This window comes from Geospiza fortis, unplaced genomic scaffold (genome assembly GCF_000277835.1).
Source record: "Geospiza fortis unplaced genomic scaffold, GeoFor_1.0 scaffold574, whole genome shotgun sequence".
NCBI classification, from domain to species: domain Eukaryota; kingdom Metazoa; phylum Chordata; class Aves; order Passeriformes; family Thraupidae; genus Geospiza; species Geospiza fortis.
Window position 1 is genome coordinate 604,828 of NW_005054539.1, and position 17,495 is coordinate 622,322.

The window sequence follows — 17,495 nt, forward strand, 5'->3', positions numbered from 1 at the left end:
TTGGCCACTGGCCACACAAATTGTGTCCCTAAATTTAGGGCAAAAATCAACCAACTAAATAAACTTCCCAGATCTCTGATGGCATTACAAATCACTAAACTTTTGCCCAGCCTTAGCCAAACTCATTTTTGCAATCTGGCTTGTGTCTTTTTAAAGAAAAAATATTAAAAACCTTTCCTCATCTCTGGTAGTTGTCACTTAGCCTAAACCAGGATAAACATCCTTCATTTAGAAATTGATTTTGCACCTTTTGTCAATTACCACCTTTGCACACAAAGAAACATTTTTATTGTAGCTTCATTATTAGAATTTGTTCTTTCTCATCATTTGGCCAAGCCCAGGCCTAGGAAACTCTAGTTTCCTCCAGTCATCCACTATGGATTTTATCAATAGCTGTGTGATTATTTTTCTTTCTAGGAAAGTACAGACATCATCCTGTGCTCAACAGACCACTACACAGGGACATGGTTTAACAGAATAATGGCATTTCTAAGCCTTGCCAAGTAAGTGGCATTAGGTTCAATCTAAAAATAAATAACTCAAATGATAACAAATATAACATTCTAGTCCCCTCCACTGCTGTTCCTCCATTCACACTCAACAAAGGGTAGGGTAATGGAAAAGCACACTGCACCCAAAGGACTCTCAGGATTTTTACAGAGCTGTATGTCACTCTTGCTACCTGCAACAATCTTGTGTCAACAGTAAATAATGCCAAGAAGCTGCAGCAAAAAAAAAAAAATCCTCCAAGCCATGGACCCCAGATACATGGACATTCACTGGTGAACAGGGGTTTGGTTGTTAATGCTGCTTCAAGGGGAAGTGAGATTTATTGTCAGCTGTTAAGGAATGTGGTTGTTCTTACAAATTGGCATGTACAGCGCTGCCACAAAGCCATCCCTCTCTGTAAGGTCTTTCATGCTGGTGAGACCTTCTAAAGTGGTCTGAGGGCAAATGGGTCACCTGCTGTGGGACAGAGGTATATACACCTTCCTCATACCTGCTTTTATTATAATGTAATATACAACTGGGAAAGTTCCACACTGATAGAGAAGTGTAGGCAGGAATCAAAAACAATAAATAAAGAATATTTTGCCACTTTACTAGCTAAATGACATAAATTCCAGAAATAACAAAGAATATCTGTGTGTCAAAAAGACTTAAACATAGTTCAGATCTCACCAAACATTTGCATTTACTAATCCCCTTCCACACTGAAGCACTCACATTTCTAATATTTCAGTTCAATTACTGAAATTTCTGGATGCCCTGGAAACAGGACATAGTGATGCTCTGAAAGAGTATAGTCAAGGATAAAATGTTTCCATCACATTAACAATACAAACAAATAGAACAGAATTATAGGACTTAAAGAAGATTTTATAGAATAATTTAGATTAGAAGGAGCCCTTGGAGCTCATCAAGTCTACAACAAGAGGATGCTTTTGAATGACCATGTTCTCTTGGACAGATTAGGTCTGTTCAACAGACCTAGGGTACAGAGTTTATTAAAAAAACCAAAACCAAAACCAAACCAACCAAACAAACAAAACCGCAACAAATAAAACGTACCTATTTCTTACTGTACAAAAGCCTGAGCAAACATGCTGCACCTAAGATCAAAGTATTTCTCTTCCTAAATGCCAAGACCCATGGATATTTTCCTTCTATGAACTTGGGAAATTTGAAAATATTTTCAGCTATTCATCATGTTTTTAAAAAGGGGAATGATGTAATTTTCTATTATTCAGCAAGGTAAGTCAAAAGACCAATCCTTTAAAATCCCTTCTGTATCCAACAAAACTTTGCTAATTTCAACCCACATTCTCTTACATCTTCCTTACTGTATTCCCTTATATATTGATGCACCAAAATTGCATTTCTAATTCATTTTTGGCTATAGAAGTATTAAAACACTACTCACGTACACTGAAAACATTACATATCCTTGTTCTGCTTATACTGAATTTGGTGTTAACAGCCAAAGACAATTTCTTGTGTTCCCAAGAAACCCTCAAGCCATCCAGACACATGGATCACTATAAATCATGCAGTGCAAATGGATAGCTGGACACTGCAGCTATTGAAGTCCAAGAATTTTTTCTACTGTATACTTTAGAGACTTAATCTGGCTTGGAGCCACTTATCGTATTATTACTTTTTTTGGTTTTCTTCCCACTTCTTCAAATTAAAGAACATTAAAGAAAAAGACACAGAAATTGCCCTAAATTACTAACCCCTCCCTCCCATACATCCAGTTCCCAGTGCCAACAGCACATGAAAGTGCAGAGGAGTTTATTTGCTATGCCACAGTTCTATTGCAACATGAAAAAAGTGCTTTGACCATGAGTAAGAAGCTTCTTACTGCTGAAGATTGTATCACTTGGATAAATTTAAGAGACATATAAAAAGAAGCAGCCTGAAGTTTAAAAAAATTAAATCGAGTGATCTTAATAAAGCATAAGTGCTTTTCAAGTCTGAAAGACCTCATAAACCTAAGAGAAAGGACTATCAGATAGCACCTCAGATGGCTTTAGCACCTTTGAAGCAACAAAGAAGTCCAGTACTTACATAATAAAACCAAATTACTTCTATAATTTCTACACTCCCTAGTCTTATAATAGCTTGACAAGCATAGTACCTTGCCTGCAAACCAAGACCTTTCACAAATTAACCAGTTCTAAATAGAATGCCTAGGAGGACATCAAAGGTCCAGGCCACAGATACTTCAAAACAAGTATTTTTTCCCTCATTTACTATGAATTATTTTGGCTCTAACATCACATAATGAAATGCTAACAAAATATAATCCATTAGAGATTACTCCACAGATAGTCATTGTAATTATTTTTGCAGCTGTAAAGCAGATACATGCTCTGTTTCGTTTGCCTCAGGCCCTGGCAATCTTGCATGAAGTTATAAATCTAAAATTTTCATCCCTTACTGAAAAAAACCCTAACTTTTTCTTTCCTGTTCTTCATAGTCAAGGCTTACTGTAAATTGAGAAAACATTTCCTTTTTAATTTATATTAGAAGTATACTTTGCAATCCATGACAGCAAATGCTTTTTGTCACCTAATGGTGAAATTCTACCTCTTTCTACATATATGCAGCTGGAATGAAAAAAAAATATTTATTAAGAAGACATTTGATTTTTTTTTCCTTTTTTGAAGGAATCTTCATATATAACATTCTCCTCCCAATTTCTGCCAGACCTTGGTTAAGGTTTTCCAGCATTTTACCTGATATTTTCTGAAATCCAATGAAGGATCATTGTAACCATCATCACAGCACAGCTGGGACAAATCCATGATCCTGCTGTGTGAATGTGTTGAACTATTCAGGTTCAAAAGCAACTTTTGTTGTGTTTGACTCAAAAGTCAACTGCTCACACAAACACTTCATACTGTGTACTCTTCAATCCACTAAAGAGTTCTACTTTCCCCAGAGAATCTTTCTCAGGGAAGAACGGAACTGGCAACCACTTGAGGATAAATTTTTATTGATAAGCAGAGATGGCACCAAAACAGAGCTTTGCAAAATGCAGCACCCAGTGCTTTTTTCCTTAAGTTCTTTGTGGCCTCCTATGAAAAAGAGTAGGGAGACACTACAGGGTGAAATGGGAGGAAGATAGGCAGGATTTTTTTTTGCCTATATAAACTGTGGATAATTCAGAAAGGTTACTGTTGCATTTTATCTTTAAATAACTGTGATTTGAAAGGGACATATAAAACACAAGAGAAAATAAACCAACCAAAAAGTTCTAGTCAATACTTGAAAAGAATGAATTTGTAAGGAACACACTAATTACCATCAAATGTTGTGGATATCATGCCTTAACAGGTGGTATCATTTGAGATCTGGAAATCAGAAAATTTCCTGAAAATTTTGATTACAGGTCTGTTCCAGTCCAGACACTTCATGCCAGATCAGTTCAAAGCAATGCACCAAAATATATCTGGGATCCCTAATCAACCAAGATCTTACAGCCACGGTCACCCAGTGAACAGGGGAAGAGGGAAATGTTGATGCTTGTGCTGCAAGTTTCTGAATCAGACCAAGACAATTTTAATCCATTTAAATTCTTATAAAAAGGCATTACTTGCTTCCCATTAACTCTGTTGCACCACCCCCCACAAAACACACTATTTTACAAGTCTGCTTCTTAGAGAGAGACTGGTGAGCCAAAGTATGGCACAATTATTTAACAGAAGACATCCCAACAAGCTCCACTCTTTCAGCATGAACATAATTTGAATCTTTCTTTGAATGTGCCTCAGAAATGGTGGAAAAAGAAAGTGAAATAAACAGAAGAAATGATCATCAAATTTCTTTGAACAACTAGATCTCAGCTAGTGAGCAAGTTTCCAACAGCAAACAAAACCCTCCTGACATCAAACAAGCTAAATACAAACCTTAGTGGCCCACTGCCCTGTCTGTTGGCTAATTTTGTTAAAAGTTGTAATAGATTTAATTTTTTTTTAATATCCACCAATTCTACTATTTTCATTCATTTAAATAGATAAAAAGTATTTCTATGTTTCCCTTTTCCTCTCCAACAAAAGAGCAGTATTTACAAACTAAGTTTCCACCTAGTACTTCATTTGACTAATAAAGTATGATGAAGAAAACAAGAAAAATGAGAGCTTGCTTTGAAAGCCTGTAAGATAAGGAAAACAAAAATAAGATTCAGGAGGTTATATAAATCTTCTAATCCCATGAAGCTGTAATCAAAGAGAAACTAATTATTGCTTAGTCAGGATTGAGCTGTTATTCAAAAACAGAACTCTTCCTGTAATTTAGGATCAGCAATGATCCCTTTTCCCCACTACCTACTGAACTTGTAATTCAAATTTACTGAGACACACCAGACATTTTTGGCATTCAAATCTAAGATGGTTGTCAGTTGGAACAGTGCTTCAAACCAGGTGCTTAATTTTAATTACAACTAACTTAAGCATCAGCCAGAATTATGGTACCTTGTTTAAAGACTTTGCTGGCATGAAATTTATACAGATGTCAGGATATAATTTTTAATACATGCATGCCACTAACAGGAAAGTGTTAGAGCACCTAATTAAGCAAAAAAGAAACAAACAAAGGTATGCATTATCAAATTTAAGTCAACCCATGTATTACTATATTATATTCTAGACCTCATTAAACTGTTACCTGGTTTGACCAAAAAACTTGATCATTTATAAATGAGAAGTAATATTTCGGAAGAGACCTCCATAAAAGCCTCCATGCAGCCATAAAATGTTAAAAGCTTATTCCCTGAAAAAATGTTTTATTCTCCTTTCTGAAGGTGTTAAAACCAGGTCAACATTGGTGTTAACTAAAATACATAGTCATTAAAATGGAACAGAAGGAGTAGAGCTATAAATAGTCAGAAAATACTGTTTTGATCATCTAACAAGACCACTCATGTATTGCAGGCAATAATTCCATGCAGTGACCAAGTCCAGCAGTGCCACATGGAATGCTTCAAAAGATGTCTACACTTCCACAAGGCTCCAAGAGGCTGGAAGTCACTGCCAGCATGCCCAGGGCTCCTCACTTCCATAATTTCCAGTTCTCTGATGTTTCCTACCTTGCAGCACTCTGACCTCTTGCTACCCCTGCTCAGTCAGACAAAAGTTTAATGCAGGCAGGCAGTTGCCAATCAGTTCAGTATCCACATCTCTGATATTCTCTCAGCCTTCTCTGAGCCTCAAAAACCAAATGAGCACTGGACATGTGGCCACTGCTCTGAGCACAGCCCCTCTTGATGGTACAGTGTGAGAATTCACAGCAAACAGCTTCCAGACAGAGGAGGCTGCTCACTGCAAAGATGCTGATTCTAAAGCAATGACCACCAACTGACACCAGCACGGCAGAGATCGACTTCTAATCCTTAGCTATACATTTGTGACCACACATTCAACATCATCTATTCATACGGTGCTGTCCTGCTCTGCTTTAAACTCTGCCCATTAGCAAACTTTACCAGCCCAAAGTCTGAAGAAAGAAAAGTACTTTAAAATCAAAAGGCTTTTTGCTTAGCAGTCACTTGTATTTGTATGAGTTAGTTCAGACTTTTACCTGAGTCTATGTTATTGAGGTCACAACATTATACATATTTCTGTTTCAAGATCTCCTTTAGAGAAAGAAAACAACCATTAAAATTAAAACCCCTCAGTAAAACAAGCGTGGTTTTTCTAATTTATTTATTACTGAGATGAACTAATTTAGTTTAAACAGCTTGTTCATAAATACTTCCTCCATGACGTCACTATGGAAGAAACTGAAGGGTTAATGAATGCAAGAAAATATTTCAAAAGGCCTTTCTTTTAGACACTGAAACAATTTAAGAACCGCCTTCTTTTATTATGCTTGTCCTTATATTGTCAATGATTTATTTTTAATTTTGAAATGACACCACATTTTAGATTTTGGTAGACATTGTAAGAGGCACATAGAAATTTACATTTGGAAGAGTTAAGAGCGCTGAAGAATAGCATAACTTGAATGAATGAAAAAGAATTACTCAAAGAATTAATTCAAGAGTGAACGGTATATACAGAATGCTTAGGTTCAGAAAACTTGCATTCCTACTACCCGGCAGAGTAACGCAGAATTTCCAGCAATGGGAAATTGCCTCTCATCAAACACGCAGATCTGCTAAAGATTTTACTGAATCTTACACCACATTCTGCTGTAAGAGCATTAACAGATTAAAGGTGTCAGAAAGCAGCATTAAGTTCATGTTACCAGCCTATGTAATTTAGTACAACATTATTAGCACCACCTGGCTGATGACACCAGCAGAGAGCACTGACAGTCAAAGCAACAAAGAAACATGGCTTTGTTTTAGCACTGACAAACAGTACCAAGACAACAGAGCTAAATATAAGTGACAGATGTAGAAAACAGCAGCAGTGAAATCAGACACTTCTAAAACATTAACAAAATGTACTGTCTCCATTACTGTAGCCTTTAAGTTGTTTTAAAACAGATTCTCTCAAAAAAATCATGGCTTTGATTGATTGTTTTTTCTCTGCCCATCCAAAAAGGACCTGGCAGTGCTGGCTGACAGCAGCTGAGCATGAGCCAGGTTGTGCTCAGGCGGCCAAGAAGGCCAATGGCACCTGGACTGAACAAGGAATAGAGTGACCAGCAGGACCAAGGGAGTGACTGTCCCCCTGTACATGGCAGTGAATGATGAGGCTACACCTTGAATCCTATGTCCAATCTTGGGCTCCTCACTCCAAGGAGATTGAGGTGCAGGATTGTCTCCAGGGGAGGGCAGTGGAGCTGGGGAAGGGACTGGAGTACAAGTCTGATGAGGAGCACCTGAGGGAGCTGTGGGTGTTTAGCCTGGAGAAAAGGAGGCTCAGGGGAGAGCTTATCACTCTCTATAGCTCCCTGACAAGAGGTTTCAGCCAGGTGAGAGTTGGGTTCTGCCCCCAGCTAACAAGACAGGACAGGACAAGAGGAAATAGCCTCAAGTTGGAGGTTTAGGTTGGCTATTAGGAAAAAGATTCTTCACTGAAATGGTGTTCAGACATTGGAAGATGCTGATGAGGGCAGTGGCGGAGTCACCATGACGGGAAGGATCTAAAAGACGTGCACATGTGGCACTTGGGACATGGTTCAGTGGTGAACTTGTCAGTGCAGAGTTAACAGCTGGATTCAATGAGCTTAAAGGTCTTTTCCAAACTAAACCATTTGATGATTCAATACAGCATCATCAAATTAGGATATATGTATCTATTGAAGGTTAATAACTACCATCTCTGGAAAAGTGTCATTCCCTGAGACACTCAGCAATACATGTCAGCAAATAAAAGACCACCCTGCTTCTAATCCATTGCAGTAGGAGGAAATCAAGGACTGCTGCACCAACTGGATCACATATTTAAAAGGTGCTGATGGCAAATGCATGTCATATTCTTGAATCAAGCAATATGTTACACTGCAAAGCAATTAAATATTTAGGCATTTGGCAATAAAATTATGACTGCATAGAAAGACTTTAAAATAAAAATATTTATTGCTATTCATTACTGTCATTAAGAAACTCCCAATTGTTAATAGAAAGAAAGGCATGCTTAAGAAGCAGGATCCAAGAAAATAAAAAAAGAATTCTTTAAAAACCATTGGCTGAAAGTTACTGAAAACCATTACAAAAAATTATGGAAACCACTCAGAATGTCTGAATTTATTTCACTCATTTAAGATTTGGGGTTTAAGTATTGCCTGGAATCTTACTGGGCAGCATAGCTGTCAGCCTATAACAGTATCTCCATGTGTGGAAAGGAAATTGTAAATGGATTAGATGATGAATTGAGAATCAATTAAATGACCAAATCTGATAAGTCATATAAAGAGTAATTTTAACTCCTGTGAGAAAGGGTAACTGACAGGCCTCAGAGAGCATGCTGCAGCACTGGGAAACCTAATTAAATCCTGAAGGATCTGTGATGCCTCAGGCACGCGGCTCTGAGAGTATCCCTTAGGTTGATTGAAAATTGAAAATAGATAAGGAGAAGGGAACCTAATTATTAATTTGACTGACTGTGTAGGAAGAGCAATCCCTCTCAATGTCTTCCACATATTATGCTCCAGGACAAGGCGTCTACTAACTGTAAGTAAGAATTTACCTCCTGGAAGAATAAATTAATTTCTACAGGCTGCAGAGATTATTTCCTTTCACTTGTCATAAATATTAAAAATTTTCAGGTATTTTCTGGTAGTAGTAGCAGTAGTAGTAGTAGTAGTAGATTCTACATTTTGTTTTGGGGCTATTTGAATTGTACTGGATTACAGACAGTATTTTCAGCGTGACTAACACAGCATATTTCCAAATTTACAGACACAAACCAAGGGGTTTTAGACACAGCTCAGCCAAGAATACCACACACTAGTTTTCATAAGGCAAAAAAGGGTGTGCATCTTTATATCCAGGGATCTGTGTGCATTCTGTAATGCACTGCAAACAAAGATTCTGATGTTTAGTTTGCAAGGAGCTGCTAGCTGCACTGGCCTTCCTTCAGATCAGATTATAATGGAGAAAAAGAACCAGATTAGGAGGTTGCATGTCTTGGTCATCCAAATACATCATAAAGAGATAACTGAAATCAAAGAAGAGATGTAAGACCAAACAAGGAAAAAGAAAAGGTGAGAATACATTTCACCAGAACTCCAGTGCTTTCCTTAACTACTCACCAAACTTATTTCACAAGCAGAAGAGAGTTATTTTTCAAGGAAGAATACAAGAACCGACACAGAAATGTCTCTGTCATCTAATTCAGAATAAAGAAATTCAAGTAGAAAGGACAGAAGCAATTATCTATCTGGTTGTCAATGAAAGGTTAAAGGTAGAATGGCAAATGAAGCTAGATTGCAATTGATTTTAAAGGTATTTCTCTCAAATAGCAAGCTATGCTGGCTTGTGTTGTGAAAAACCACACTGTTCCCATAGTTCCTAGGATGGAAGCTCCCTCAGTAGGCCAAATCTGAAGGAACCTCATTTGTTTTAACCTGTGCTGTTAAAAGAGGAGAAGCAACTGCTCCAGAGTCTTGCCAAGGAAGCTGGCATCACTTTTCCTGTAGTACATGAAAGACTTAAATGCTGACCATACTTGTATGTTTGCTTATAATCATCCTTTCTCTCTGAAGGAGTTAAAAACTTGTAAGAGGAGAAATGTGCGAAGAAATAAAGATTTCCATGCCCTTGATAAGAATTTTTCTGCAGTAGTTCTAAATCTGCATATGCCCTATGTTAGTGTTCTGCTAAAGGTGCTGCCTCCACACAGCAATTTTAGCCCCGTCCTTCTGCTTAGCATGCAAATTCTAGGGTGTTATAACTGCACCACTACCATCAACATTTTATGAAAGGACCCTATTTCCATGAAAAAAAATCCCCATTATGCTCTTAAAGTGGTTGAAAAAAAATGACATTTTAATATCAGAGAATATACAGTATCATTATCACACTCAAACAGCTAAGTCGCTTCTTTAATATTCCGGAAAATTATATTCCCCCATTACACATGAGGTCAAGCCTGAAACATCAGTCAGAGGGGGCAAGATGCAGGCACTTCATATGGCTGAGTGGCTCATTCTAAATAACAGCAGAGATAAGAACAGCATTTGCTGGCACCACACACCACAGCAAGGCCACACAGCTGAGAAATGTTGCTGAACTATTACACACACTCTTCTTCTGTTCTATTGTTCTTTTGTTGTATACAATTTTATTGTCTTGGCAGAATCTAAAACCACAGAGCTCCACTGTCTTTGTTCAGCTCTCCAGACTGCTATACAGCTGGATATACCTCAGTTAGATAGTAGATGTTTCATCAATTATACCCTGCATTCCCCAATGTGTGACTGCATCTCCTTGTGGTAATGCTGTCTTGTCTTTCACATCCTAAAACATTCGAGACATAAATTGACAAGAGATTGCCACGGTAGAAATGGAGAAACCATTTCAAAATTACATTTATGCCAAATATCATATAATTTCCAAATTACTTTTGCTGGTTTTAGAAAACAATGCAGGAAATCACCTCAGGGGAAAATGGCAGACAGCCTTACACAGAGGTCACAGAGAAATATAGTCCTCATCTAATTCAATTAACTGCTTTCAGTTAGATGCCAAATGGTACAGGCAAACATTTGTTCTATTTCAGGCGCATTCTAAGAAATTAATCATTTTGCTTTCCCACTACACAAAGGCAGGGCAAAATATCACACACTCGATTATTTTATTGTTCTGAATTTGAAAAATCTCAAGACAGATGTCTTTATGATTTACAGTGACATCTTATAATTTAGGAAACCATCTGAAGACTTCAAATATAATAAAATTCTACGAAGAGCATTGCAAACAGTAGCAAAGTTAATAGCTAAAATAATGAAAAATGGTTTTGAAAGCAAACAGACACACCAAATTCACCAAGCTGGAACTCTGAACTGCAGCTCTTGGAGATTTATATGCTATAGTAAATGGCAAAAGACAGTAAAATCATACAGAAAAGTACTTCTACATTTGGACTCTCATGCTGGCTTCAGTCCCTATGAGATATTCGAAGGCAAAGTGCCAGTTGATCAATATGTTAGTATTTAATGTGCAGCAAATGCTACTGAGGAAAAATCAGAGAAACATTGCCTGTTAGCAGAGTCTGCTGTACTGCTGGCAAGAAGGAGTGCATGGAGTTGTGGATCCCCCCATGTGGTAGGGCAGCAGCCAGAAGTCTGAATCAGAATTAACAAAAGGAAACAGAGGGCGATGCTCAGCATGAACACCAACATGCATACAGCCAGACAGATTTCATTACTGAAGATTTTAATTTTGATTAAATGCTTCCTTTTATATCATGTCCCATTCATTGTCTTCTACCCTGTGTTTTCATTAATACTTTATTACACAGGGAACATTAAGTTGCATAACTTCAGTGTTGCAGCCAAAGATAGCATCTTTAATAACAGCCACAAAAGAGGTGCTGGCATCCCCCAGTGTCCAACTTTGGGATGCTCTCAGGCACAGTGGGCTGGCTGTGGCATGCAGGACAACACATCAGCACTCTCCACCAAAGCAAAAGGAGCATGGATCACTGCAAGTGAGCTTAGACTGTATGAAATAGGAACTTATAAATGCATCCAAGGCAAAGCAAACCAACTCAATGGAAACAGCTGTGAAAGGCAAGAAGTATCAAGGTGGTGAGTACTTATGGGGGAAGTATGTGCAAAGAAATAAAGATTGCATTTCCCTTTCTTTCACAGCCTGGGAGAAACTGCAGTACAACGCAACTCCTCAAAAACTTCCCAGGAAACTACAGTGGTAACATGAAATTTTAGTAATTTGACAGTTATCTTTCCCCTTGCTTTTGGTGTTTCTAGCTATAAATGATGAAACTTAAACTCAAAAGACCACACTTTTTCTTGATTCCATATGAGCATGGGTACCCTTAGCAGAAGCACGTACGCTAAATTTCCCTTGCCCTTACAAACCTGAACTGTGAAGTGTATGGTACCCTCCACAATGACCTACCAACTCTGTTAATTCAATTCCTACCACTGCTGAGCAGCCCCTCCAGGTTAATTTCCTAGATTTTCATTCAGAATTGTTATAGAGAGAAAAAGCAAATGTGGTGTCGTGCAAGAGCAGGATCCTTTCATTTCTCCATGAACTCTGAATCAATTCTCAAGTCAGTTTAGTGGCCTGGTTCTTTTCTGTGTTTAGGCACAAAAAGTAAGCTTGAAAACATGAGACTTGGTCTGGACTATCAGTAGATGCCGAAATATGAATGTCATACCTTTTCAGGATGGTTTTAACAAAGTAAATTCATTGCTATTAATTTTGGCAAACAGGATACTTCACTAAGTTGTTTCACTAAGAAACAACTGATTTAAGTGGGAGAGGAGTGGGGCAGGGAAGCAACCCTCAAAAATTATCTGGATTGCCAAAATCCTTACACTTGTTTTTCTGCTACGCAGTGTGACAACATATTTTTGTTGTTACAGGACTTTCCAGTAAATTAAAACTTCAGTGGGTGATGGATGAAACTAGACCAGAAGATGAACACCAGGTTCCAAAAGACCCACCTAGAGTCTTCCTGAAACATGCACAGTGCGGACATTACGTTTCAGGAAAAATGTTTCTTTCTATAAATACACCTCTTTTGGGTTGCACTACTTTGAAACTTCTTTCTGCACACAGAGAGAGCATACAGGAGAACTAGCAATACTTTATCTTGTCAGGAAACAAGAAAACACAAACCAGCAAACAAGAACTTTCAAAGTCGCCATGTTCATTTATATATGAGAATCTAAACCAAAAAGAGATACTGTCTTTGCTGAAAAATCTGCTTTGCTGCTGTTTGTGTGCTTGAATGAAATTCATTGGCACCTTTCAGTAGATTACTACAAATCATTACTCAAAAGCTTTCCTGAACTTTCAGACTGAGACAATACAGTTAGCTCAGGCAGAAAATGCTTTTAAATAGTAGACATTCCTAGTGTTTATACAAACTGTAAGGTGCATATAAAAGTACTTGGTCTTTGCTGTATTTCTTTTTGGTTTTACAGCAATGAGATACTTATCTCAGAACAGAAATTCTTAGAGTATTATGTAGTACTAAATTCACAATATTTGTGCACTACTGCTACCTGTTAAAACCTATTTGTTTATTTTAGATTTTTTGGGAGGAAGAAGAATATCTGCTGTGTCCTTACTAAAGCCACAGAAATAGTATTATATAACCACAAGTCCACTGAATTGATGGGCCTGGTCTAAAATGGGAACCCTTAAGAGTGTAACAGTAAGCAGGGGGTAAAAAAGGGAGTTATAAAGAATTTATAAAAGTTACACTGGCTATCAGAAGTTAGAAGTGCCACTAGGATTTATTCCCATTATTGTGTCAATCTTTTCTTATCACTATATCTGTACACATCATGCCTGGGTAGCCTTTGCTATTCTAACATATAAAACTGTATCACAGACAAAACTATCTGACCTCTGAGAGGAAAACAATTTAGAGAGGAAAGGGGTAGCTCTATACATATTCATCTAAAAAAACCCAGTAAAAATACCTCACTAAACTCTGCCAAGGTTCATGGAAACAATTGGGATTTGTATATACACCATTTAGATATGGGCCATTATCAAACTATCTAGAGAGTTAATCAACAGAGGACACTCTCAGCAAAACAAGACTGATGCTACATAATCAGAAACACCAGAGCTGTAAACAATGGGAATGCACATTATTCCCAAACAGCATAAATAATTTAAGACTTCCAGAACTGAAATTAATCTACATACCATTTGAAGCACACAGAACCACCAATTCAGACAGAATAATGAAAGGTAAGGGAAAAACAGATGGATAATTAAAAAGATACTTCTCAAGTGGGAATAGTCTTAGCTTTGCACTGCTGGTAACAAGAAATAAATATCAAAAAATCCTATTACATACATGTATATTTTATATTATTATTTTTTTCCAGAAGGGATTGTCGGGTTTTTTTTCTTTTCCTACACTCTGATTGGACAGTGAACCTGCTGTATCCATCAACATCTATCTGATTAACTCTTCATCTCTTTGAAGCATCATTGTTTTATAGGGCACTGTTTGCAGAGAGATGGAAACAATCTCATTTGCCCATATTTGAGATGAGCATTCTTCCTTTAAGCCCCAACTGGCCTAGAAGTCAGCACCCTTTCATCCCCAGATGAAGTCTCCACAGCACACTTCAAAGGAAAAAAGATCCTTATGGTGTCTTAACCTTTCCTTTGAAACTGAATCTGTGGATCCAATATCATCTAGCAAGGCTAATTGCATAGTATGCAGGGGAATTACTATTATTTCAATATAACCCACCACAGAGAAACGATGAAAGCTAAGGTTCTGTTGTAGCAGGTTTTACATAAAGACAGCACCACAAACACACTATGAAAGGCAAGTATCTTGCACAAGTACAACAGGAAAATTTCACAAATTATCTGTATAATCTAAAAAATTACACTCAAATATCAGCCAGCTTACCCTGCAAAGAAAGCCTTAGGTGGAAAGAAGATATAGTGAAAAAAACAAAAGAGAAAGAGAGAGGGTAGGTGATTTCATGGTTAGATGTTCCCATAGTTCTTTCACCTTATTAACTTCCTGTACTCCATGTCCTAATCTCCTTACCCCCTGCGAGTTTTACATTTTCCTGTAACACAGATCTAAATGAATTCAAAAGCTGATTTAAGGTAAAGTAGAAAAACATGAAAATCCAACAGAGAACTAATATGAACATTTCATCATTTAAAAAAAAAATTCTCATTCAAGAAACCACAATGCTCAAAAAGAGTGGCATGTGCACAAGTAGAAGTATGATCTAAACAGTTTGGAAAACTCTTACTGCATTAAACACTTCTACTGTAAGAATGCAAAGGAAAGGTAACTAATTTAGAGACAACTATAATTTTTAAATTAAAAAACCAGGAACCTGCCGTGCCTCATCATGAAAATTTGTATGTTCCATGAGTCCATTAATGCAAAAATAAAACAGAAATATTGAAACCTAAGTTAGAAAAGTGCTTAAGCATGTTGCAGTGTTTCTGGAGCAATCATAAGTTTAGATATGCTTAAAAGTTTTTTTCAATCAGAGAGCGATCAGTCAGTTCTCCCTCTAAATGCCAAAAACAGGGAAGAGGTCTTGAATTTGGTAAAAGTGCATGAACAGTGTTCAGGTAAAAACCCAAACCAAGGCAAAAGCTCACCAAAAGCAAAACACAACAGGAAAAAAAAACCTGAAAGACCTTAAGTAACACTAACAACGTATTTTTTACAGAATGGGAATTGCCTTTTTTATTACTTCCTTACCGAAGAGTGGAGGGGTGCAATTACAAGACCTACATTGAGCACTGCTTTGTGTTACCTGGGATTTTGCACCAGGGACCATCTGAGTCAGAATGAAGCAGTTGAGCCCAAATTCACCCCAGCCTAGAATGCAATAAGAGCATCCAGCCCCACATGAGGTACCAGAGATTGAAAACACCTTTGTCCATTTATGAAAAACATTTATTTTTTTTGTTACATTTACCATATGAGGTTGGAAAATAGTATGTGAATACTTTTTACACACACACACACACATATATATATAGATATGTATTCCCACACTGTCCACAAAATCAAAACATCTTTTGTTTCTCACATTCCCAAATACATGTGGAGCACTAACATGTGAATGTGTTGTTTATCACTAAATAAAATTTATTTACAATTTATACATGTTTACTTTAGTCAAAATGATTAGTCAGTAACAATCAGTGATGTCTTTAACGGCAGCCAAGTTCTTCAGAAATGAACTTGATATTATTTGGTTACTTCAATAATATTTTCCATAACTGGAAATTATGGAAAATAATTATTGAATCTATTAGTGAATCTATTAGTAGCACCTACACTCAGCAATCACTGAAACAACCATCCACTATTTTTAAAGACATTTGATGTCAGATACAAAAGTTTCAGAGGAAACAGCTATGAAAAAGAGCACAGAAAATAAGGTTAGTTTTAATTATACACAGAAATTAATATCCAGCACAGAATAACACATTATTGACGTGGTAATTAAAATATTGTATTCTGAAAGATAAATATATTAGCAAGCCAGAAGGACCTGGCCTTATTTTATTATACTTTAATAGAGAGGAAATAGAGTTAAACAGATGGCACTCAGTATTTCTCAATGAATTCCGCATCTGTGAGTACATGTTGCATAAATGCCAATTAAAATGTGTCCGAGTAAATTTAATTCCCTTGCTGATAGAATGTAAGCCAACCTAGCTGGCTAAAGATCAAGGTTAACTTTAATCATCTGCTCAACTTGTAGCAAGTTGCTCTCAAATTGTAAAGAAATTCCCAGAGAAATAATAAAACAGTGTTCCTATTGATTTGTATTCATTTACATTCATAATTTTCTTCTCAAGTGTTGGGCCAAAGCACAAAGGGGAAAAAAATACAGTACTGTGTGAATAATTTGACAATTCTAAACTGAAGAAATATTTCTTTGATTTAAAAAGCTTCTGCAGAAACGTTCAGCAGAACTTCTCCTTTGGGTAATTTTATGAAGTAATTATTTTAGAAGTGACCTGATAATTTTTATGAGTCACACAAGACACTTTTTAATTTCCTCTACTCTATTACTGAAAAAATGACCACTATATTATATTAGGTTGTCATCTAAATTTTTCATAGAATGCAGAGTGAATTTTGATTATTATATGATCAAATACAAATAAAAAAAGAATATATTGAAAAGCTAAAGCAATACTGTTATGTAACCCTATGGCAGTTATAATTTAATTTGGCATTTTACTGTCTTGCAATAAGGCAGAGAAGGACAGAAAAAACACCTTCAGTATAAAAAACCCCCACCAAACACCATCCAAAGGCAAAATTCTGAAAACTTTGAGGATTTTGTGCCATATTTCAAGAATTACAAAGTGCAGTCTAGTGAGTTTATACCCAGGAAAACTGAGCATCCACCCCCATGAGAAAAGAGAAGGTATTTTTGTGATGGTCTGAGACACCCTTAAAAATTCAGTATCATTGACTAAACTGGAGCAAAGGTACACCAAGCAAAGCTTGGATCTTTTGCAAAGCTAATCAATTAAGTCCCTTTATACATAATCCATGTGTGCAGTCTTTTCCCATACCAATTATTTCAAGCTGGCAGCGTTTTGTTGAGGGAAAAGCCAGTCAGAAACTATAAAACATACAGCCCAACAGCAAATGAAATTAAATGCCAGAAGTGCAAATTACTATCTAGGAAATGAAATCTGAACTATTCATGCATGTATACATACTAGCAATAAATTAAATTATGGCAGTCAGGGAAAAGACCTAAATGTCATTAGAAAGAGTGCAATGGAAACAGTGGTGCCACAATCAGAAAATATAAAATAAAAGCTTTATTTGAAAGTGGGAAAACAAAGGTTTAATGCTGTTTTC

At 36.8% G+C, this 17,495-nt stretch overlaps 1 protein-coding gene across 4 annotated transcripts in view; it reads right to left on the reverse strand.

Moving 5' to 3' along the window:
* ROBO1 (roundabout guidance receptor 1) overlaps positions 1-17,495 on the reverse strand; it is a 295,059-nt gene that overhangs the window by 113,773 nt on the left and 163,791 nt on the right. The window lies entirely within an intron of this gene.